This window comes from Puma concolor, chromosome E2 (genome assembly GCF_028749965.1).
Source record: "Puma concolor isolate L17-30 chromosome E2, mPumCon1.1.hap2, whole genome shotgun sequence".
Taxonomy (NCBI): Eukaryota; Metazoa; Chordata; class Mammalia; order Carnivora; family Felidae; genus Puma; species Puma concolor.
The window spans coordinates 58,778,422-58,803,017 of record NC_141681.1 but is presented as its reverse complement, the minus strand read 5'-3'; the positions used below and the strand labels follow the sequence as shown (position 1 = coordinate 58,803,017).

The 24,596-nt window shown below is 48.3% G+C and overlaps 1 long non-coding RNA gene across 1 annotated transcript; it reads right to left on the bottom strand.

Moving 5' to 3' along the window:
- Positions 1–375: 375 nt before the first annotated feature.
- Positions 376–24,596, bottom strand: LOC147573828 (uncharacterized). The gene is made up of 3 exons (XR_015244597.1): positions 24,358–24,596; positions 8,666–8,790; positions 376–794 (listed from the first exon to the last, which is right to left on the bottom strand). It is a non-coding gene; the product is annotated as an uncharacterized LOC147573828 (long non-coding RNA).

The following is a 24,596-nucleotide window of genomic DNA, read 5'->3' as shown; positions in this document are numbered from 1 at the left end:
CTTGGTACCTCCTTCCAACCTGAAACGCTGCTCTCTAAGATTGTAAGGCACATCATTCTCCTGGTTTTCCTATTGCTTCTCTGGGCTCGTTCTCTGACTCTTGCAAGCTCATACTCCTTTGAATACTAGAGTCCCTCAAAACTCTTCCAGAGCCCCTGCTCGTCTCATGACCTACTCTTGCTAGGGGGCCCCCTACACGTGACTTCAAGTGGCACCAATGACTACATGACCCGTTACTAGTGACATTCAGCTGCTATAACAAAGGCAAAATATCAATGGCCTAAACCAGCGTTGACCAATAAAAAATTAATGTGAGCTACATGTGCAATTTTAAATTTTCTAGTAGCCACATTACAATGAAGTCAAAGGGAAGTGTTCCTTTTAACAGCATATTTTATTCAATCCAATATATCAAAATTTTCAGTGTGTGACACCAGCCACACTTTCACTGTCCAATAGCCCCATGTGGCTGATGGCTACCATATTAGACGATGCAGGCCTAGACAAGATGATGGTTTATTTCTCTCCAAGGTTGACATGATGTTCACAATCCAAGATTGACATGATGCCTCCATGGTCTCAAGGAGTCATTCTCTATTGTTGGTCAGTCATCTTCAACAAGCCCTTCTATCTGGGATCCAACACGTGATCCAGACCATACCATTACATCGGCATTACAGCTAGCAGGAAGAGGGGAGGGGGGACAGGTTCGCATGCTTCCTTCTTTTGGAAGGTATAATTCTGAAACTGCACACATCCCGTTGTACGGAGTTTAGGTGCCTGGCCATGCAGAGCTGGAAGGGAGACCGGGAGGACCTAGTCTTCAGTTGGGGAAACATATATGCAGATAAATCTTTTAAAAATAATTAAAAAAATTTTTTTAACGTTTATTTATTTTTGAGACAGAGAGAGACAGAGCATGAATGGGAGAGGGTCACAGAGAGAGGGAGACACAGAATCCAAAACAGGCTCCAGGCTCTGAGCAGTCAGCACAGAGCCCGACGCGGGGCTCGAACTCACGGACCGCGAGATCATGACCTGAGCTGAAGTCGGACGCTTAACCGACTGAGCCACCCAGGCGCCCCTTAAAATAATTTTTTAAGTGTATTTATTTATTTTGAGAGAGAGACAGGGAGAGAGCATGCGGGAGGGGCAGAGAGAGATGGGGCAGGGGGAGAGAGAGAGAGAATCCCAAGCAGGCTCTGAGATGCCAGCACAGAACCCAACACGGGGCTCAAACTCACAAACCATGAGATCATGACCTGAGCCGAAGTCAGACGCTTAACCAACTGAGCCACCCAGGCGCCTCCTTTTTTTTTTTTTTTTCCAAACTGAACACATCTAAAATGAACAGACGACCTTTCCTCCAAAATTTTGTCCTTCCCAGCAACACCAATAGTGACTGTCACGAGCCTTCATCCAGTTGCACAATATTCCTCAGGCTTTCCTGACTGCCCAAGGACAAAGGAAAGGAAAGGAAACCAAATGGTAACTGATAGAGATCACAGTCCTTCAGGACAGGAATCTCCATCAGTTTATAAATACCTTAGTGAATTACAAGAAAAAGGCAACCTTATCAATAGCCTCATGTCCAGGAACTACCTAGTGTCTTAAAGTTAATGCTTTGCTAGAGGGAAAAACAACCTCACCTTGATAATCGCTAGACTCACCATCTGTGAATTTTCTTTAGCATATGGAAATCCCTTCAAGAAACTTCCTCATGGGGTGCCTGGGTACATTCGTCAGTTAAGCATCCAATTCTTGCTTTCAGATCAGGTGATGATCTCACGGTTTCCTGAGTTCAAGCCCCACATCGGGTTCTGCCCTGGCAGTGTAGAGCCTGGGGATTCTCTCTCTCCTTCTCTCCCTGCCCCCTCCCCCACGCATGCGGTCTGTCTCAAACTAAAGAAATAAACTTTAAAAACTAAAAAAAAACCCAAAAACAAAACCCAGAAACTTCCTCTTGACTCTACCTCCCCCAACTCCATAGTATATAACCAGTCATTCCGCACAACCCCGGTGTGGCTCTTTCTGCCCACAGGTCCTGTCTCCGTGCTTTAATAACATCACCATTTTTGCACGGAAGACATCTTCAAGAATTCTTTCTGGGCTCTGGGCTCCGAACCCGCAACACTCCAAAACCCCATCACTGTCACTTTGCCTTCTGTATTCCCTCTCAAATTCATCTATTTTTTTTTTAATTTTTTTTAACGTTTTTTATTTTTGAGACAGAGAGAGACAGAGCATGAACGGGGGAGGGTCAGAGAGAGGGAGACACAGAATCTGAAGCAGGCTCCAGGCCCTGAGCTGTCAGCACAGAGCCCGACGTGGGGCTCGAACCCACGGACCGCGAGATCATGACCTGAGCTGAACTGGGGTGCTTAACCGACTGAGCCACCCAGGGGCCCCAAATTCATCTATTTCTATACATCTCTGTATTAGTCACATACTGCTGGGTAATAAATTGCCCCAAAACTTAGTGTTTAAAGATTTTTCTTATTTAGAAAAAATTTTTATTAAAAAATTTGTAATACTTTTTTTTTATGTTTTATTTATTTTGAGAGCAAGCGGGGGAGGGTCAGAGAGACAGAGGGAGACAGAAGATCCAAAGGGAGTTCTGTGCTGACAACAGTGAGCCTGATGAGGGGCTCAAACTCACAAACTGTGAGATTGTGATCTCAGCTAAAGTCAGACGCTGAACTGACTAAGCCACTCAGGTGCCCCTAAATATTTTTTTTAATGCTTATTCATTTTTTGAGAGAGAGAGAGAAAGAGCATGAGCAGGGGAGGGACAGAGAGAGAAAGATACACACACATTATCAGAATCAGAAGCAGGCTCCAGGCTCTGAGCTGTCAGCACAGAGCCTGATACAGGGCTTGAACCCATGAATCATGACCTGAGCCGAAGTCGGATGCTTACCTGACCAAGACACCCAGGTGCCCCAAAACATAGTGTTTTAAAGGACAGAACACCAGGGGCTAGAGGCAGAGAGAAATGGGAGTTAGTGTTTAAGGGATACAGAGTTTTAGTTTGGGCTGTTGAAAGGTTCTGGAGATGTGTCTGGAAATCTGGTGATGTTGTAGGACGATGGGAACACAGGGGTACCTGTCGGGCTCAGTGGCTAGAACATGGGACTTTTTTTTTTTTTTTAAGAAGTTCTTTCTTTTTTTGAGAGACAGCACGAGCGGGGTTGGAGCAGAGAGAGAGAGGGAGACATAGGATCTGGAGTGGGCTCTGTGTTGACAGCAGTAAGCGCGATGTGGGGCTTGAACCTGCAAACTGTGAGATCATGACCTGAGCTGAAGTCGGATGCTCAACTGACTGAGCCACCCAGGCACCTTGAGAATGTGACTCTTGATCTCAGGGTCCTAAGTTTGAGCCTCATGTTGGGTGTAGATACTACTTAAAAAAATAAACTTAAAAAAAAAAACAAAAAACTTACTTACGAAGCCAAGTAATTGAGTGAGTGTGGTTTTGGCACAAAGCCAGACAAATAGAATAATGAAACACCCTGGAACATTCAGAATGGAACAGAAAAAAAAAAAAAAAAATAGAAGAATAAGTACCCTGACTTTTTGTTTTGTTTTATTTTTTTACCATTTATTTATTTTTGAGAGACAGAGCATGAGCAGGAGAGGTGCAGAGAGAGAGGGAGACGCAGAATCCGAAGCCGGCTCCAGGCTCCGAGCCATCAGCCCAGAGCCTGACGCGGGGCTCAAACTGACGGAGTGTGAGATCATGACCTGAGCTGAAGTTGGGCGCTTAACCGACTGAGCCCCCCAGGCGCCCCTCCTGATATTTTTTTTTTTTTTTTTTTTTAAGGAATGTTTGAATATTGCGGTGGGATCTATAAATCCGTACTTGGTCCCTCAGATGACCAAATATATATTTCTCATGATTCATGGGTTCTGGTTCACAGCTCTTGAAACCCGCACCCGCAGGATTTCCTGTGAGAAGGATGATAAATGTGTCTTTTGTTAAGGAGTCACGTTAAGGAGGTGACTTTTTGGACTCCACCCAAGGCTGGGGGCTGGCTTCTGGGAGGATCAACTAAGTGGTCAGGGAGTTGGAACTTTCACTCTCCCTGGCTTCTGGGGAGGGGAGACACAGAGGTGGAATCAGCCAATGGCCAGGACTTAGCCAACCAGGACTATGTCATGAAACCTCCATAAAACCCGAAGGAGAACTGGCTAGATTCAGAGAGCTTCTGGGTTGGTGAACAGGAGGTCCTGGGAGAGAGTAGCCTGGAAGCCTTTCCCCACACCTGGTCCTAGCCATCTCTCCTATCTAGCTGTGGATTCATATCCCTTATCATATCATTAAATTTTTTTTTAACTTTTGAGAGAGCACACAAGTGGGGGAAGGGCAGAGAGAGAGGGACCTAGGATCTGAAGCAGGTTCTGTGCTGACAGCACAGACCCGATGTGGGGCTCAAACTCATGAACCATGAGATCACGACCTAAGCCAAAGTCAGACACTCAACCAACTGAGCCAGGCGCCCCTCATAGCATTTAAACCTAAGTGTTCCCCTGAGTTCTGTGAGATCCTCTAGCAATTTATTTATTTAAAAAAAAATTTAAGCTCTGTCCTGACAGTGCAAAGCCTACTTGGGATTTTTTTCTTTCTCCCTGTCTCTCTGCCCCTCCCCTGCTGTCTCTCTGTCTCTCTCTCTCTCAAAATAAATACACTTTTAAACAAATTCTGAATTCAAAAAAATAAAAAATAAAAAAATAAATTTATTTTTGTAATGTTTATTTATTTTCTGAGAGAGAGAGAGAGACAGCACGAGTGGGGCAGGAGCAGAGAGAGAAGGAGACCGAGAATCTGAAGCAGGCTCCAGGCTTTGAGCTGTCAGCACAGAGCCCAGTGTGGGGCTGGAACTCATAAAACTTTTTCATGAAGCTTTTTTTTTTTTTCTTGGAATGTGCCAGCCTGAACCAGCAAACGGATTACAGCAGTATATAAGAAAAAGATACATTCTGGGGCGCTTGGGTGGCTCAGTTGGTTAAGTGTCCGACTTCAGCTCAGGTCATGATCTCGTGGCTTGTGGGTTTGAGCCCCACATCAGGCTCTGTACTGACAGCTCAGAGCCTGGAGGCTGCTTCAGATTCCATGTCTCCCTCTCTTTCTGCCCCTCCCCTGCTCATGCTCTGTCTGTCTAAAAAATAAATAAACATTAAAAAAAAATTTAGGGGAGCCTGGGTGGCTCAGTTGGTTAAGTGTCTGACTCTTGATTTTGGCCCAGATCATGATCTCACAGTGTGTGAGTTGGAGCCCTGTGTTGGGTTGGTGACAACTCAGAGTCTGGAGTCTGCTTCCCATTCTATGTCTCCCTTTCTCTCTCTGCTCTTTCCCTGCTCACGCTCTGTCTCCCTGTCTCTCAAAAATAAATAAAGATTTAAAAAAAAAAAAGATACATTGTGACCAAATGGAGTTTACCAGAGAAAAAGAAGAATGGCTAATATTCACAAAACTGTTAATGAGATTTATCATATTAGCAGAGCCAGGTAGGAAAAAAAAATCATCTGACAATCCCATATATGCGAAAAAGAGTGTTTGGCAAAATGGAATATCTATTGCTGTTTTGTTTCGTTGTATTTTTATTTATTTATTTATTTTTAATGTTTATTTCTGAGAGAGAGAGACAGAGCATGAGCAGGGGAGGGGCAGGCACAGAATTTGAAGCAGGCTCCAGGCTCCGAGCTGTCAGCACAGAGCCGGACGCGGGGTTTGAACTCACAGACCAAGAGATCATGACCTGAGCCGAAGTCGGACGCTCAACTGACTGAGCCACCCAGGCGCCCCCTGTTTCGTTTTAAAAACAACCCTGAATAAGAAGGAAGTTAGACATCTGTGGCTCTCCAAGCCTCCTGCTCTGTGAAGGGATATCCCTGGTCTCCCATCTCCGGGCACGTGTCTACTGCCCCTGCATCCCAGAATGCTCTTTGCGGAACTTCAGCATCTATAAACACTATAGACAATGCCTGATATTTGGGGATCTCCCAGTATCTGAACCCCCACCTTATTTCGGCGGCAGTGCCCCACGGTGGGTGCAGCGGTGGGAGCTGGTATCTGACTTTTTAGAAGACTAGGGGGCCCAGACCTTCACAGAGCAGGAGCCTTGGAGAGCCACAGATGTCTGATGGAAGTCTCTGGAAGGTATGGGATAGGTAATTGAATGCTTCCTCCCGGGACTTTGATTAGGCAGGAAAGAGGCGAGGACAGAGGGAAGTGTAGAGTTCAGCGGGAAGGGTGAGGTCATCAGTCACTGGTCCGGCATGAGAGAAGGGAGTGTCCAGCCGGGATCGTGGTAGACCCAGCTTCCCGGCCGGGCTGCGGTCACACATGTGACTTTAAGAACGCTGTCTGCTGTCTGTTCTTGGCTTCCCACCAAATTCCCAAGCTTGATTGTCTAGCCTTCCCATGCATAATGTGATTTAGGCAGGGTCCTTCCTATAAATTCCGCCTCTGCTTCTTAGGTCCAGAAGAAACGTCATGCGCAAACCAGAACCTCGATTCCCTATTGAGGTCACGGGGCCGCCCCGCAGGAGACCCTCAGGAATTAGCCTCAGTGGGGTCCGGAGAGGAAGAGTCAAGCCCATGAGACGATTTTCCTTTCCTCCGTAATGCAGATTGGATTAACAGATGGTGACTTTCAGCCTCCTTCAGCAAAATAGACTGAAGGCTTCTGTTTTGAAGACGTAGGCTGCATTTTGGGGGGGAGTGAGGAAGGAAATCTATTCGATTTGTAAAACTCCCCTGCTAAATGTTCTTATCAGATGGGAAATAAGTCAAGTCCCCATCTCTAGGGGACCAGGTAAACAAACAATGGCACCTCCAGATAGTGCCACAGGGTGCATATCTTAAAAAAAAAAAAAAAAAAAAAAAAAGAGGGGCTCCTGGGTGGCTCAGTCGGTTAAGTGTCCAACTTTGTCTCAGGTCATGATCTCCGGGTCTGTGGGTTTGAGTTCCAAGTAGTGCTCTGTGTTGACAGCTGAGAGCTTGGAGGCTGTTTCAAATTCTGTCTCCCTCTCTCTCTGCTCCTCTCCTGCTCACACTCTCTCTCTCTCTCAAAAACTAAACATTAAAAAAAAAAAAAATAGAATAGGGGCACCTGGGTGGCTCAGTGGATTAAGCGTCCAACTTCGCTCAGGTCATGATCTCACGGTCCGTGAGTTCGAGCTCCGCGTCGGGCTCTGTGCTGACAGCTCAGAGCCTGGAGCCTGCTTCCGATTCTGTGTCTCCCTCTCTCTGACCCTCCCTCGTTCATGCTCTTTCTCTGTCTCAACAATAAGTAGACATAAAAAAAATAAACTCTTAAACCGTTTAGAGTCTAGAGTTTAGAGTCTAGAGATAAGCTAGACGGAATCTCCTCGCAGACTGCCACCCCAGGAGGGCATAGATTCCCTCTAAAGGTCGAGTTCCTTGGAGGAAAAGAGATTTGCGTGGGAAAGCTCTTGGTTCCTTTAGGGGGTCCATACCTGTTGGCCCAGCCTCTTCTCCGTGCCTTGCTGCCTCCCGCTCCCGTTCTCCCGTTCTCCCCTCTCCAGTGTGCCCACTGTCACACCCGTTAAACTTTCTGGAGGTTTGGGGCGCCTGGGTGGCGCGGTCGGTTAAGCGTCTGACTTTGGCTCAGGTCATGATCTCACGGTCCGTGAGTTCGAGCCCCGTGTCAGGCTCTGTGCTGACGGCTCGGAGCCTGGAGCCTGTTTCAGATTCTGTGTCTCCCTCTCTCTCTGCCCCTCCCCCGTTCATGCTCTGTCTCTCTCTGTCTCAAAAATAAATAAATGTTAAAAAAAAATTTTTTTTAAATAAAATAAAATAAAAATAAAAATAAGAATAGGTATGTCCATGTGGTTATGTTTGTTTCAACCCTGCAAGGATACAGAAGAGATTCCTAAGCGTGGAGACCTGTAAGGGTGGGCAGAGAATGAAATGTGGGGTCCAGGTGTGGAAATGAAGCTTCTCCGTGTGTATTTTAAACATCTCAACTGATCGTTTTAATTACATCTGTATGTAGATTATATGACTCAATGCACGTAAAAACGCTTATCATGATGTCTCCGCACCAGCGCATGTTAATTATGATACAATACGGAATATGTGCTAATTTGTATAAAATAAGCTACAGAAAGTTCTAGAAAGATACAAAAGAAACTGGGTTTGACCAGAGGGAAAGCAGAATGGGACAGCTGGCACACAGGCACGTGTGAGAGACTTAATTCACTATCTACACCCCCCCCCCCCTTTTTTTTGTATTTTCTGAATCCTCTGCCGTGGCAAATACATTACCAAGTCAGAACACGTAAGTATGCATGCATTTCAACGGGCTATTTTTAATCTGCCAGGCAAGGAGCCTTGTGATGATAAATGAATACAGATGCCTTTTTCCTATTGAGCTCCTTTTCTCAGATTAAAATAGTGGGGATCAAACACACAGTTTGAGGCTGATTTATCCCTCTGTCCGTGATCTGCACGGGATGCTGTGGGGTACCAGATGGCTACCCAGCTCAGTTCACCTCTGCATGCCCTCGCTAACCTAGAGCGGGGCCTGGAGTCAATAAAAATACCTCATTTGGGGTCATCGAGGGCTGAACCTAGGCTCCCACCATTTGCGGTCTCTCTAAATTTGTAGTTAAAAGGCGTAGTTCAGTCAAAACTCACAAAAACAACTCCAGATGGCCTGCGGGACTGGGCTGCCCTCTAGGGGACCGTGAGGTGTGCAAGGCACTCGTCCCGCGTCCAGAAGAGGCACCTTTTTCTTATTCATTCCAAGTGAATGCACGACCCTGTTGAGCACAGGGGACACGTGAGTGAACGAGACAGTGAATATGCAAATACAGACACAAGTTGTTCTGTGTAATGGAATAAAATATGTGGAGGACAGTGGGGGTCTGTTCTAGACAGAGTGGTCAGGGGGCTCCTGGGTGGCTCAGTCGGTGAAGCATCTGACTTCGGCTCAGATCATGAGTTCGAGCCCTGTGTCGGGCTCTGTGCTGACAGCTGGGAGCCTGGAGCCTACTTCAGATTCTGTGTCTGCCTCTCTCTCTCTCTCTCTCTCTCTCTCTCATGAATACATAAATAAACATTTAAAAAAATAGATGGAGTGGCCAGAGAAGGGCCCCTTTGGGGGAGGGGTAACATTTGAGCTCAGAGCTGAAGGATGAGGAGATATTATCTCCGAAAGAGTGTGAGGAAAGCACATTCCAGCAGGTGCAAATGCCCCGAGGGAGAGGGCAGAGCCGGAAGCAAGTACCAGAGGTCTCACAAAGACAGATACAGATTCAGAAACAGATAGACACACAAATAGTCCCTTGACTTAAGGGCTAACATATGCCACGTTGTGGTGGAGAAAGAGATGGGCTTTTTTTTTTTTTTTTGACTCCCCCTGAACCCATGTCCCTGAACGGGTTCAGATCAAGACTCCTCAAACAAGGTGCCACTTTGGCATATGGACTCTTTTGAGCTGAAGGCAATCGAGACCCTGCAGGCTCGAGAAAAAGTTTATGCCTCTCCCTTAACTGCCTAGAAGAATCTAAACTGGGGGTGTTTTCCAGAATTAGAGCCATTACCAGTGATAAGTTTTATCTGAGTGACCCACCTGTATGGCAGGGCAAACAGCTACTTCCCAAACATCCCACTCCTTAGCTCAGGACGATGTGGACCCCTCACCTCACCTTTCTAAATTTTTATTTTATTATGTTTATTTATTTATTTTGAGAGTATGAGAGAGCGTGTGCAAGCAGGGGAGAGAGAGAGAGAGGGAGAGAGAGGGAGAGAGAGGGAGAGAGAGGGAGAGAGAGGGAGAGAGAGGGAGAGAGAGGGAGAGAGAGGGAGAGAGAGGGAGTCCCAAGCAGGCTCCGTGCTGTCCAGCTCTGCACTGAGCCGTTACATGGGGCTTGTAAACCACAACCCTGGGATCATGACCTGAGCCGAAATCAAGAGTCAGATGCTTAACCGATTGAGCCACCCAGGCGCCCCCTTATCTTACCTTTCTGTCTTGGAACCTCTCAGGTATGTGCAATTCCTGTGCATACAAGTGAAGTTTGATTTTCTCCTGTTAATCTGTCTCATGTGGGTTTAATTCTTAGACCAGCCGGGAAAACCTTTGAAGAAGGTAGAGGAGGGAGAATTTACCCTTCCAAACAACCCCCACCCCGTACCATCCCCTCAAATACATTTCCAGATGATTCTGAGGTCTGTGAAATATAAAACAACACATATTCAGGGTGCCTGGGTGGCTCAGTCTATTAAGCGTCTCTTTTTTTTTAATTTCTTTTTTTTAACGTTTATTTATTTTTGAGACAGAGAGAGACAGAGCATGAACGGGGGAGGGTCAGAGAGAGAGGGAGACACAGAACCTAAAACAGGCTCCAGGCTCTGAGCTGTCAGCACAGAGCCCGACGCAGGGCTTGAACCCACAGACCGCGAGATCACGACCTAAGCTGAAGTCGGACGCTTAACCGACTGAGCCACCCAGGCGCCCCTAAGTGTCTGACTCTTGATCTCAGCTCAGGTCTTGATTTCAGGGTCATGAATGAGACCCTGTGTGGCTCTGTGCTGGGTGTGAAGTCTACTTAAAACAAAACAGAACAAAATGAAGCAAAACAAAACACCCAAACAATAAATGTTCAAGAATAAGACGTTGGAGGTAGGCCTGCCTGGGTCAGTCAGAGGAACATGGGACTCTTGATCTCCAGGTCATGAGTTCATGAGTTTGAGCCCCTAGTTGGCTGTGGAGAGTACATAAACAAAGAAATACACAAACTTAAAAGAAAGCATCTTTGGCATTTGGGATTGACAGAGATTTCTTAAACAGGACACAGAGGGTAAGTTGGGCTATGTTAAAATAGAGAAACTCGTGTTGCTATAGACTGAATGCCCACCCCCACCCCCATATATTGAAATCCCCAGTGTGATTGTTTGGAGAGGTGATTATATCATGAGGGTAGAGCCCTTGAGAATCTGATTGATGCTCTTTTATAAGACAGACCCCAGCGGTCGCCTTGCCCCTTCCTCTGTGTGAGGACACAGCCTCCATGAGCCAGGAAGCGAATCCTCGCCAGACAGAATTGGGCCGGCACCTTGATCTTGAACTTCCAGCCTCCAAAATTGTGAGAAGTGAATTCAGGTTGGGGAGCCTGGGTGGCTCAGTCGGTTAGGTGTCCGAATTAGGCTCGGGTCATGATCTCACAGTTTGTGAGTTTGAGCCCTGCATCAGGCTCTGTGCTGACAGCTCGGAGCCTGCTTCAGAGTCTGTGTCTCCCTCTCTCTCTGCCTCTCTGCTGCTTGTGTTCTGTCTCTCTCTCTCTCTCTCTCTCTCAAAAATAAACATTAAAAGGGGCGCCTGGGTGGCGCAGTCGGTTAAGCGTCCGACTTCAGCCAGGTCACGATCTCACGGTCTGTGAGTTCGAGCCCCGCGTCGGGCTCTGGGCTGATGGCTCAGAGCCTGGAGCCTGTTTCCGATTCTGTGTCTCTGCCCCTCCCCCATTCATGCTCTGTCTCTCTCTGTCCCAAAAATAAATAAACTTTGAAAAAAAAAAATAAACATTAAAAAAAAATTTTTTTTTTAATTTTTTTTTCAACGTTTATTTATTTTTGGGACATAGAGAGACAGAGCATGAACAGGGGAGGGGCAGAGAGAGAGAGGGAGACACAGAATCGAAGCAGGCTCCAGGCTCTGAGCCATCAGCCCAGAGCCTGACGCGGGGCTTGAACTCCCGGACCGCAAGATCGTGACATGAGCCGAAGTCGGACGCTCAACCGACTGCGCCACCCAGGCGCCCCTAAAAAAATTTTTTTAATTAAAAAAAGAAAAGAAAAGAAACCGAATCTCTCCCAACAAGAGAAAAAGCCAAGAGTCAACAGAGTCTGTTGTAGTGACTCCAGGCACCTGGGCAGATTCAGAGGATTGTAGAGAACAGTGGATACGGTTGACAAGAATGTGTGATGGTAACTGGATTATAGATGACTGCTCACGTCCAAATCCTCTGTATGGATGTTCCCAGGCCTCCCCATTCCCCGAGTGAACGTCTGTTTTGCCTGCATGGGTCTGGCCTCCAAAGTAGCCATACCCCACATCGGCCTTCTACGCACCGTGTGGTTTTCAGATATGTCCATGTGCGTGCGGGGCACCTTTGGGGCCAGGAACCACGAAACTCAAAGGGGTCACTGGAGGAGAATTTAAGTATTTGCAAAGGCATAGGGTGGTACAAAGGCAAACAGCAGGCCCAAAATGGAGTCACTCGTGCCAAAACCCCACATCAGGAAACCAAGACTTAAGATCTAACGTAAATGCAGTGCCAGCCCCCAGGAATGTGACCTTCAATCGGTCAACTTGGAATTATCTGGTAAACACCAGTGTGGATGGGCCCCTCAGTCTCCCCAGGAGGAGACCTGGCCTGAAATGATGCGTTTTTTTTGCTAATGATTTCCATTTTCTACCGCTTTTCTGCCTTTATTTATTTAAAAAAAAACGTTTTTTTTAATCTTTGATTTTGAGAGACAGAGTGTGAACGAGGGAGGGGCAGAAAGAGAAGGAGACCCAGAATCTGAAGCAGGCTCTGGGCTCCAAGCGGTCAGCACAGAGCCCGCTGTGGGGCTTGAACTCACAAACCGCAAGATCATGTCCTGAGCTTAACCAACTGAGCCACCCAGGCACCCCCTTTTTTTTTCCCTTTAAAAAACTATCTTTCCTGTAACTTTTTTCTGTTTGCTGCCCGGGACGCTGCCTGATTCATGAATTGTGGAATAAAGCCAGTTTGATCTTTAAATGTACTCAGCGGAACGTTTGTTTCTATTTTTTTTTTTTAAGATCCTTTTTAAAGTGATCTTTACACCCACCATGGGGTTTGAACTCACAACCCTGAGATCAAGAGTCCTATGTTCTACCAATGGAGCCAGCCAGGCGGCCCTACTCAGTTGAACTTTTGTTATTTAACTGAACAGAACCTAGGAAAATCCCCAGGAGCTATTTTCTAGTAAGATAAGCAAGCACAGATTAGGATTACGTCATCATTTGTGTGAGGAAAGGTTTAAAAATGGGAATATGTTTTCCTGTCTTCTGGGTTGTGCATAAACCCTGGAGGGAAATATAAGAAACCCATCAAAGTGATGGCCTATAAAGGAAGGATATTAAGTATAACAGGAGGGATAAGACGTTTTAAAGTGTACCTTTTTATGGTAGTGGGATTTTTTTTTTTTAAGTTTATTTACTTATTTTGGGAGAGAGAGTGAGTTGGGGAGGGACAGAGAGAGAGGGAGGGAAAGAGAGAGAATCCCAAGCAGGCTCCACACTATCAGTCCAGAGCCCGATGCAGGGCTTAATCTCACAAACCTTGAGATCAGGACCTGAGCTGAAGTTGGACACTTAATGGACTGGGCCACCCAGGTGCCCCGGGATTTCTTAAACCCATAAATGTGTTACCCATTTAACAGTTATGTATTAATTATGAAGCTCAAATCAAATAGAGCATTTAGAAAAGAGCCTCAATATTGCAACATCCTGTTGCTTGCTAATGATTAAATATGATCTTGTATATACAGTGAATTTCTGGAGAAGATAATGAAGAGGTTAGAGGGGAGAGGGATTGAGACTGGAAAACTGGGATTGGTGGGAGACTTATTTGACTTTAAAAAATTTATTTTCATTGGGGCACGTAGGTTAAGCGTCTGACTTCGGCTCAGGTTATGATCTCATGGTTTGTGGGTTCAAGCCCCATGTCGGGCTCTGTGCTGACAGCTCAGAGCCTGGAGCCTGCTTCAGATTCTGTCTCCCTCTCTCTGCCCCTCACCCCCTAGTTCTCTCTGTCTCTCCCTCTTTTTCTGTCTCTAATAAACATTTTTATTTTTGTTGAGATATAACTGACATATAATATTGTGTGAGTTTAAGTTGTACACCATGTTGATTTGATATTTTTTAAATTAAATTTTTTAATGTTTATTTTTGAGACAGAGAGACAGAGCATGAGTGAGGAGAGGCAGAGAGAGAGGGAGACACAGAATCCAAAGCAGGCTTCAGGCTCTGAGCTGTCAGCACAGAGCCCAACGTGGGGCTCGAACCCACGAACGGTGAGATCATGACGAGCCGAAGTCGGGCGCCCAACCGACTGAGCCACCCCGGCGCCCCTTGATGTATTTATATATTGCAAAACTGTCACCTGATTTGATACATTTATATATTGCAAAACTGTCACCAAAGCATCAGCTAACATCTCCACCATGTCATACACTTACCATTTCACTGCTGTGAGAATAAAATCTAGACTCTTAGCAGCTCTGAAACTGATGATACAGTGTTGCAAACTATACTCCGGATTCTGTGCGGCCCATCTCCACGACCTGTTTATCTCCTAGTCCCAAATTTGCACCCTTTGACCAACATCTCCCTAATCCCCCGCCTCCTGGTAACCACAATTCTACTGAGTTTCTAGGAAGTTCAGCTTTGTTAGGTTCCACACCATAGCCTACCTACGCTATGTGTCTTTCTGTGGTTTAGCTCACCTTGCATAATGCCCTCCAGGTCCACAGGCATTGATTGTTGCAATCTTGCGTTCTTAAGTGTTCACCATCCTCTCCTTTGTACAAAAGTACTTTATACTTTGCAGTTTACCATGTAAGTGATGCCGGAGTCGAGGCTGGGTACGGAATTTAATCCGGCCAACAGGGAGCCATATAATGGAGACTAAATGCTTCTGGAAGGAGACTCGAGTGAGCTTGCCCCTGGGGAGCAGACACCTGGCTCCCGGCAAAGGTGAAGAGACTGATAAACAGTAGCAGTTGATCTGTCCCCAAACAGGCAGCTGGAAGGAAGGCCAGAATTTGACCCCAAGGGTTCACGATCTGCAGACTTGGGCTCCACCCTGGCATCTGTCGCCGGGACCCAGTGTTCTGTGCGTCAGGCTGTGGCCACCCTGGCAGACTGGGAGCTGCTCCAGGGCTGGCACCACATCTCTCCCTCTCCTGGCACGAGGGTCCTAGGAGGTTTCCAAAACCATGTGTCATTTCCCAGATAAACTCAGGCCTGGAGAGTGAGAGACGGGGTTGGCCCTGGGGGTTCTCACCCCTCGTGATGTCTCTCCTTGTGTTCTTAGACCCGAGTCTGGGGTGGGGCATTTCAGGAAAGAGGCTGGGTGAAGGTTTATGTGAGACCCTGGGCCCTAGGGGGGCTCTTGCCCGTGCTGAGATCATGCTCTAGGAGCTATGATGAGAAAATGCATTTATCCTAGATATTGATGAAGATGCCAAAGATTCTTTTACTCTCTCCTTCGGCAACAATTTGCTGGCTGCACAGGATGGCTGCAGGCAGGGGGCATGTGGCCGAGAAGACAGATGTGGCCCATCAGGGGCACACACATTCTGGCAACAGAGACAGACAATACAGGGTCAGACATGGATCGGATCCTTTCAAACATGACAGGTACAATGCATGGGAGGGTGTACGGGGTCCCTGGAGGGAGGGGTCCCCCGTTAGACTGACCTGGTGGGAAGGGCCACATCTGAGCTGGTTAACCTTCGAGCTGGAACTGAGGGATTAGGAGAAGCCAGCCAGGTAGAGAGTGGAAGAGACTGAGTCTGGACATCTCAGGCACAGGGAGGAATCATCTCAAGGGCCCTGCAAAGGAGGGGTGCGATTGCAGTGTACCGAAACGAGGTCCCAGGCCAGTGCAGCGTGGGACAGAGATGGCTGACCAGGGGGCAGGAAGTAAAGCCACTGACGTGACTGGGAGCTGGATTGTGGAAGGTGTTTTGGGGCACGATAAAGCCTGGCTTTTGTTCAAAATGGAAAAGGAACAATGAGAGGCTCTTAAAACTGCACATGACATAACCTGATGTCTGTGCTTAAAATAATCCTGCTGGGTGGAGAAAAGCCAGGTAGGGAAGTGAGGAGGCCAGGGGAGGCAGGGGCCGGGGGGGGGGGGGGGGGGGGAAGACGCAGGTGTCCCCACTGGGTGGCTGCAGGGGCGTGGAGGTCAGTGTGCTGGGCGGGGTGGGGGTGGGGGGCGAGGGGAGACACCCACCCAGCAGCATGAACAGATGAACAGAGTGCACTGTGCCCGTGAGGTCATCGCTCGCTTGCTGTTCCACAGGGGAGACTGACCTTCCCCGCAGGAGCACGCAGACATGCGGCTGGACGTCGGAACCGTTTGGAGGAAAACAAAACAGCGGACGGTAGGGATTCCAGGTTAGGTGATCAGAAAACGCCTCTCTGCCTGGGGCCTGAATGCCTCAAAGCAGAGAGCATTCTTGGGAGCAGGAATCACAAGCTAAAGCGTGTGGGGGTGGGAGCGTGTTTGCTTGTTCTAAAATAAGTAAAACAGGGGGGCCTGGGTGGGGCAGGCGGTTAAGCATCTGACTCTTGGTTTCAGCTCAGGTCCTGGTCGCCGGGGGTTGTGGGATCGAGCCCCACGTTGGGCTGTGTGCTGACAGGCACGGGGCCCGCTAGGAATTCTGTCTCTCCTTCTCTAAGTAAACAAATACACTTAAAATAAAATAAGTTAAATACGGGCACCTGGCTGGTTCAGTCCAAGGAGGTTGTGACTCTTGATCTTGGGGTTGTGAGTTCCAGCTCTACATTACGAGTGGAGCTTCCTGAAGAAACTAAAATCCTTATTTATTTTAATGTTTATTTATCTACTTTTGACACAGAGAGAACACAAGCAGGGGAGGGGCAGAGGGAGAGGGAGACACAGAATCCGAAATAGGCTCCAGGCTCCGAGCGCTCAGCACAGAGCCCGACGCAGGACTCGCACTCACGGACTGTGAGATCATGACCTGAGCTGAAGTCGGACGCTTAACTGACCAAGCCACCCAGGCGCCCCCTTTTAAGTTTATTTTTGAGAGAGAGATCAAGCAGGTGAGGGGCAGAGAGACAGAGAGAGAGAGAGAGAGAGAGAGAGAGAAACAGAGTACGAAGCAGGCTCCAGGCTCCGAGCTGTCAGCACAGAGCCCGACACGGGGCTCGAACTCATGGACCATGAGATCATGACCTGAGCCAAAGTTGGGCACTTAACCTACTGAGCCACCCAGGCCCACCTAGGCTCACTCTGCTAAGGATACATGCATCCAGCGATTGTGGGTAAGATAACCTGAGTAGTTTCAGGTAAGGAGAGGCATCTAACTGTTCACGGCAAGGTAGCATAGACATCCAGCAGGTAAATAAGGCACTGCTGTTGGAGGAGGCTGTGGACCTTTGTGGACCGTGGGCCCCCTGCCTGCTGCTGGGTAGGCCATGAGGCACGGCCCTCCATGGAGTATCTGGCCATCTCTCAGGGCTGAGTTTGAGGGGTGAGGGGCTGTCTCCTTCCGGGTTAAAGAGCAAGGTTGCTCTACAAGATGTGGACCCCTGAGCTAGTGTTCATCAGCTTCAATGCAAACCACTGCCCGTGCAGAGCCCATCCGAGCCCCTCCGGGTTGCCCGGGTAGGACATGGGGGGCCAGGGGAGCCAGCACAGACATGGTCCTCCTGCTGTGAGGAACAGATCCTTTGTGACTCTGGAGTACGAGTTTTCCGCCCGCATCCACGAAACAGGGACAAGATTACTCATGCGTTGGCAAGAATTCTGAAATCCCAGACTTTGGCAAACAGGCCCGTGAGGCATGAACTGCCGATCCCTCTAATCTCTGGGGCTCACCGGTGGATGTGGGCTCAGACTGGGCTGTGGTCATGTTTCCCCTGCAAGTTAGGAGCTTGGTCTCCCAAAAGCATGTGGAAGAATGCCCGGAACGTAGTAAAAAGGTTAAAAGAAAGGAGCCTCTCTTGGAATTATTAAATGCTTGCTGCGGAGGTAGATGCACACTTGAGGAGGAAGAAGGTCTCCTGTGGGGATATTCTAGGAAGGAAATGAATGCATCCAGGGGATCTGGGCTACGGTTTTCTGGGAAACAGATGAATCCCCTTGGGAATCTGGCCTCCCACACTTGGAAGACTTGCTCATCCAGTGGTCATAGCTGATAGGATGATGATAAGGATGGTTTTACACACACACACACACACACACACACACACACACACACACACTAAGATCTACATTCAGCAAACTGGAGACCCAGGAGACCTGATGGTGTACATCTGGTCTGAAGCCTGACAGGTTCAGGGTCCAGAAAAGGACAAAGGCAGGAAAAAGAAATTCATTTCCCAGCTCAAAGACAGTCAGCCAAAAAAGAATTTTTTGTTCTAGTCAGGTCTTCAACTGATTAGACACGGCCCACCTACATCGTACAAGGTGATGGGCTTGACCCAAATGTTAATCGCATCCAGAAACACCCTCACAGACACTCCTGCAATAACGTTTGACCAAATATCTGGATGCCTCCCTCTCTCTGACCCTTCCTTCGATTGTACTCTATCCCAGGCACGCTCTCTCTCTCTCTCTCAAAAATACAAAATAAACATTAAAAAAAAGTGGTTGACACCAGTGAGTTGATTTAACTGGATTAGTCATTAACCTTTGTGTAAATGGCTTACAAAAAAAGTTAGCAAACAGCTACATTCCAAGGTCTTTAACATTAAAGTCAAAAGCATTTACTTGCCATCAGAAAAGACAATACTTTCAGAGCACCTATAGATTTTTAAAAATCGTTCCTAAGACTATCGACTTGAAACCTTGAAACCGTGGCTGTTAGGAATAGAGAGTTATGTTTGTTGTGAAACATTCTGAGGATCCAAGTTTACAAAAGGAAGTGAGTTTGCTGAACAGACCTGTGATAATTACGGACGGCAAGGGCACGTGTGTGATCAGCACAGCATCGCGTATAAACTTGCAGAATCACTGTCTTGTGTGCCTGAAACTGGTGTGATATATTGTGTGCAATTATACTGCCATTTTACTTTTTTTTAATGTTTATTTTTTTTTTTAATTTTTTTTCAACGTTTATTTATTTTTGGGACAGAGAGAGACAGAGCATGAACGGGGGAGGGGCAGAGAGAGGGAGACACAGAATCGGAAACAGGCTCCAGGCTCTGAGCCATCAGCCCAGAGCCCGACGCGGGGCTTGAACTCCCGGACCACGAGATCGTGACCTGGCTGAAGTCGGACGCTTAACCGACTGCGCCACCCAGGCGCCCCTTTTAATGTTTATTTTTGAGAGAAAGAGAGACAGAGCAGGAGCAGGGGAGGGGCAGAGAGAGAGGGAGACACAGAATCCCAAGCAGGCTCCAGGCTCTGAGCTGTCAGCAGAGAACCTGATGCGGGGCTTGAACCCATGAACTGTGAGATCATGACCTGAGCTGAAGTCAGGACTCAGACACTCAACCGACTGAGCCCCCAGACACCTCCGACCAGTTTTATTTTTTTTAACGTTTATTTATTTTTGAGAGAGAGAGAGACAGAGCATGAACGGGGGAGGGTCAGAGAGAGAGAGGGAGACACAGAATCTGAAACAGGCTCCAGGCTCTGAGCTGTCAGCACAGAGCCCGACGCCGGGCTCGAACTCACGGACCGTGAGATCATGACCTGAGCCGAAGTCGGACGCTCAGCCGACTGAGCCACCCAGGGGCCCCCTGACCTGCATCTTTTATAATAAACTAGTTCTCAAGCAAAGCACCTTTCAGAGTTCTATGAACCATTCCGGCAAATTCTCAACCCCGAGGAAGGGGTGGTGGGAGCCCCTCTGGTTTACAGCCATTCGGTCAGGAACAAGGTGGCAAATTGGGACTTGCACCTGGCATCTGAAGTGGGGGCCAGTTTCGTGAGACTGAGCCTTAACTCTCAGCGTCCAACACTATCTCCAGGTAGATGGTGTCAGGACCAACCTGAATCACGGGACACTCGGTGTCCAGGAAGGTGGAGAACTGGTTGGTGGTTTGGGGATGCCCCATGCATTTGGGGTCCCAAGTGTCAGCAGTAGAAACAGCACAGCTACATTCCCACATCCCAAAAGGAGGGGGCAGGCCATGCTGTGGGGGTGGGGGAGGCGCACCAGGGTGAGGCAAGAGGCAGAGGGAGGGAAAAACGGGGCGGAGTCTGATTGTGGGTGTCTGTGGGAAGGAACAGGTGAGGCCAAATGAAGAGATTTGTGTTGGGCTCTTGGCCATTAGGGGATGTCCCTGGTTGTTCCGTACCTGGCCCTGGCGATTAGGGCAGAGAATAGTGGCCCGGAGTGTGATAAAGGGGTGGTCGGAGGCGGGCCCTGGCTGGCTCATTCAGAGGAGCGGGAGGCTCCTGATCTCGGGGTTGTGAGTTCAAGCCCCACGCCAGGTGGAGAGACTACTTAAAAATAAAAACAGTCTAGGGGCGCCTGGGTGGCGCAGTCGGTTAAGCGTCCGACTTCCAGGTCGGATCTCGCGTCCGTGGTTCGATCCAGGTCACGATCTCGCGGTCCGTGAGTTCGAGCCCCGCGTCAGGCTCTGGGCTGATGGCTCAGAGCCGATTCTGTGTCTCCCTCTCTCTCTGCCCCTCCCCCGTTCATGCTCTGTCTCTCTCTGTCCCCCAAAAAATAAATAAACGTTGAAAAAAAAATTTAAAAAAAATAAATAAATAAAAACAGTCTAGGGGCACCTGGGTGGCTCAGTCGGTTAAACATCTGACTTGAGCTCAGGTCATGATGTCAGAGTTTGTGAGTTCGAGCCCAGTGTCGGGCTCTGCGCTGACAGCTCGGAGCCTGGAGCCTGCTTCCGATTCTGTGTCTCCCTCTCTGTCTGCCCCTCCCCTCCCCATACTGTGTCTCCCTCTGTCTCAAAAATAAATAAAACATTAAAAAAATAATAAACTAAAATAATAAAATAAAAATAAAGGGGCGATCTGCATAGGAAGAGGCACACTCAAAGGCCAGCTGTTTGATGTTTCTAGGAATCAGCGAGCCCCGACCAGGGCTGTCCCTCCAGAGTCAGCCAGACCCCAACACGTCAGAGCATCAGAAAGAGTAAGAGATGACTAAGACACGCCTCCCCACCCGCACCCCGCGGCTTCAACGTCTTGAGACAGTGTTGGGCCCAGTTGCTGCACGTTCACAGAACAGCTCCACTCCCCACCTGCAACCCGCTGAAGAATGACTCAGCTCCAAACTCCAGTTCTGCTGAGGCGGAGAAACCTGCTTCAGGACGCAAGGAAAACCGTGACTGACTCCGCAGACCTCCCCCGAGGTCCCCTGTGCCCTGGACCTCGTGCTGGCGCATGGGGACAGGTCCGCCGGGTCCTGCCTTGGCGACAGCCCTAACCCGCTCTCACCCACCGCCTCAAAGACCCGGAGGTGCAGAAGGCCCTCGACGGAAGCCCGAGGAAGAGCGGAACGGAGAGTTCTCTGTTCCAACTGTTCCCACTCCTCTTCCTGAGTGTTCGGTTTGAGGAAGAGACATGAGTAATTGTGTCGTTCCGCAATGCGGACTGACATCTGGTGCGTATGGAGAGCTCCCTCCTGCGTCTAGGCTTCCGATGCGTGGCTGTCCGTGGAATCGTTAGGTGCGCACCTGCGGACAGCTGGGAAGGGTGGTGTAGGACTACTCTGGATGGGTGGCGGGACGAGTGAATGAACGCATGCGAGCCACGGAACGATGAATGCACGTAGAGAGAGGCAAGGCGGCTCTGGTTTTCCATCTCGCGGATGCCTTGCTGAACAACAAACAGAACGCAACACCAGGACAACAGGCACAGCAGAGAAAAATACCCACGGACAGCATCCTCAGTAAAAACTCGGCGGGCGAGGCTCCCGATGAAGTCTACCGTGCAAGCACATGGGCTCAACCCGATACAGACTTCTTGTTCTGAACCACAACATCCCGGCACAGAGACAATAGCAATTATGTCGAGAGGCTCTGTAAACTCAGGAAATCTCAGAAAGGAGCTGGGGGGCGGGACGCTCGGAAAGAGGCAGTGACAAGGTCCAGGAAGGGACCCAGGCATGAACAGGCCCACAGGAAACGCGGTGGGCCAAAGTGAGGAACAGAGCAAAACAACCCAGATGTAAATGAAGAGGTTAGAAACCGTTCACGAGAAAGTGGGAGGAAGAAGGAGAGACAAGGAAACAGCTGAAGAGGAAAACAAGGAAGGGAAACCAGAAATAAAAGCCAGGATCTAAAAAACAAAAACAAAAACAAAAAAAAAACCTGTCCCCAAATACGAGATTTGGGCCTTCAAATTGAAGGGCCCAGGATGAAACTAGGCAAATCGACCACAGGCCTCAGCATGAGGCATTCTAGAAAAAGTACCAGTTGGTTTTATAATTTTAACTTTTTTCAAATTTATTTATTTATTTATTGTGAGAGAGAGAGTGACTATGGGGAAGAGGCAGAGAGAGAGAGAGAGAGAGAGAGAGAGAGAGAGAGAGAGAGAGAGAGAGAGAGAGAGGAAATCCCAAGCAGACTCTAAGCTGTCACAGATCCCGGGGTGGGGCTCAGATTTACAAACTAAGAGGTTACAACCTGAGCCGAAATCAAGAGTCAGATACACAACAGACTGAGGCACCCAGGCGCCTCCGTGTTTTTTTTAAGAGGAAAACAATTATTTCGACAATTGAGCAATAGATCAAATTAACTTAGAAGGGAAAGAAAATTGAATTAGCATCAAATTTTTTCACCACAGGGCTGTGTTCCAGGACAGACTGGTACTCAGCAGCATGTTAAAAAACCAAAAGCAAAAAACCATTTTGACTGAGTGGGGTTTCTTCTGGGGATGCAAGGATGGCCCAAATTAGGAAATCATTAATTTATCATCTTAACAGAGATTAAGTAGAAAAAAATCCTATGATCATCTCCAGATATGCGAAAGGGGCATTTGACAACATTTAATATCTATTCATGTTGACACACAGTTAAATAGAATGTGATGGTTCTTTAAAATATTAGCTAGAGGGGCGCCTGGGTGGCTCGGTCGGTTAAGCGTCTGACTTAGACTCGGGTCGTGATCTCGAAGTTCATGGGTTCGAGCCCCGCGTCCAGCTCTGTGCTGACAGCTCGGAGCCTGGAGCCTGCTTTGGATTCTGTGTCTCCCTCTCTCTCAGCCCCTTCCCCACTCACGCTCTGTCTCTCTCTCAAAAATAAATAAACCTCAAAAAAATAAACAAATATAGTAGATATCTTAGCCTAAAGTTCGGGATCTCAGTGAGTAAATATTACAGGCTGTAATAAAAAATACCACCTGACGCTAACCCTAAGTCAGGGACAAGACGACAGTGCCCACCCCACTGTCTCCGTGACTACTGAATATTGAAGAACATACCTTCCTTGGAGTCCTGGCAAGGACTTCCTTATCTGCCTGTCAGCATTTGGGAAAATCCATGGAGATCCCAGTGATGTGCTTCAGGTTTGCCTATGCTTCATGGAAGTGACAGGTGAGAGGAATCCAGTTACAAATGCCCCAGCAGGACCAGTGGCCAAACATTCTATGCCCTCCTGCACTTGTCAGGCACTCGGCTAGGGTGAGCCCGGACAGATCGGGACCCTGGGGGTCCTGGTGACAGTCGGCCACACGTTTTATCTTGGTTCCTTGAGGGTTTTTTTTTTTTTTTATTTTTTTTTTTCAACGTTTATTTATTTTTGGGACAGAGAGAGACAGAGCATGAACGGGGGAGGGACAGAGAGAGAGGGAGACACAGAATCGGAAACAGGCTCCAGGCTCTGAGCCATCAGCCCAGAGCCTGACGCGGGGCTCGAACTCACGGACCGCAAGATCGTGACCTGGCTGAAGTCGGACGCTTAACCGACTGCGCCACCCAGGCGCCCCCCTTGAGGGGTTTTATCCGCACGCACAGCTGCTAGTTTCTTCCCAAGGGACTCCAGATGGGATTGTGTGTATCTGGGGAAGCCGTCCAGGGGACTGGTGATTCGTCTCAGGGTGGCACGGTGTGCTGTTTGGGACTGCCCCCAACTAGTGGACGGAAGGGACACTTGCTTAGCTGGTCTTTTCTCCCTCCCCCCTCCCTTCCTCCCTCCCTTGCTTTCTTTTTGGAAAGTTTTTCTTGATGTTTATTTTTATGTTTAAGAGAGGGGGAGACTGGATTTGAAGCAGGCTCTGTGTTACAGAGCCCAACACAGGCCCAAACTCATGAACCATGAGATCGCAACCTGAGCTGAAGTCAGAGGCTTTAGGAATTGGAGCCACCCAGGCGGTCCTCCCTTGCTTGCTTTTAAGGAAGTTAATTGCTTGTCCTGCCTTTAAACAATCACGTTGTCAGGACATCTGGGTGGCTCAGTCGGTTAAGCGTCCGAGGCTCAGGTGAGGATCTCACAGATCGTGGGTTCGAGCCCCAGGTCAGGCTCTTCGCTGACAGAGCCTGAAGACTGCTTCAGATTCTGTGTCTCCCTCTCTCTCTGCAACCCCCCCCTGCACCTCTCTCAGTCTCCCCCCCCGCCTCTCTCTTTCTCTCTCAAAAATAAACATTTAAAAACTTAAAAAAAAACAACAAAAAAAAAGTTACCTTACCCAGAGTTGAATCACTGATGGCAATCACTTCTACAAATGGTTTCCTGAAGAAAGGTGTCTCCTCACCGCCCAAGATCCTTAGACATGTGACCACCCAGATTTTTTCCAACGAGAACAATGGCATCTTTCAACGCATTCCTTACGGTTTTATCCTGTTACAGGAACTTTGCCGCCTTGAGCACCGAGATCACTTCCCGGAGCGCTGCCGTAGGTTAGAGGCGGGGACTCACTAGCAAGTG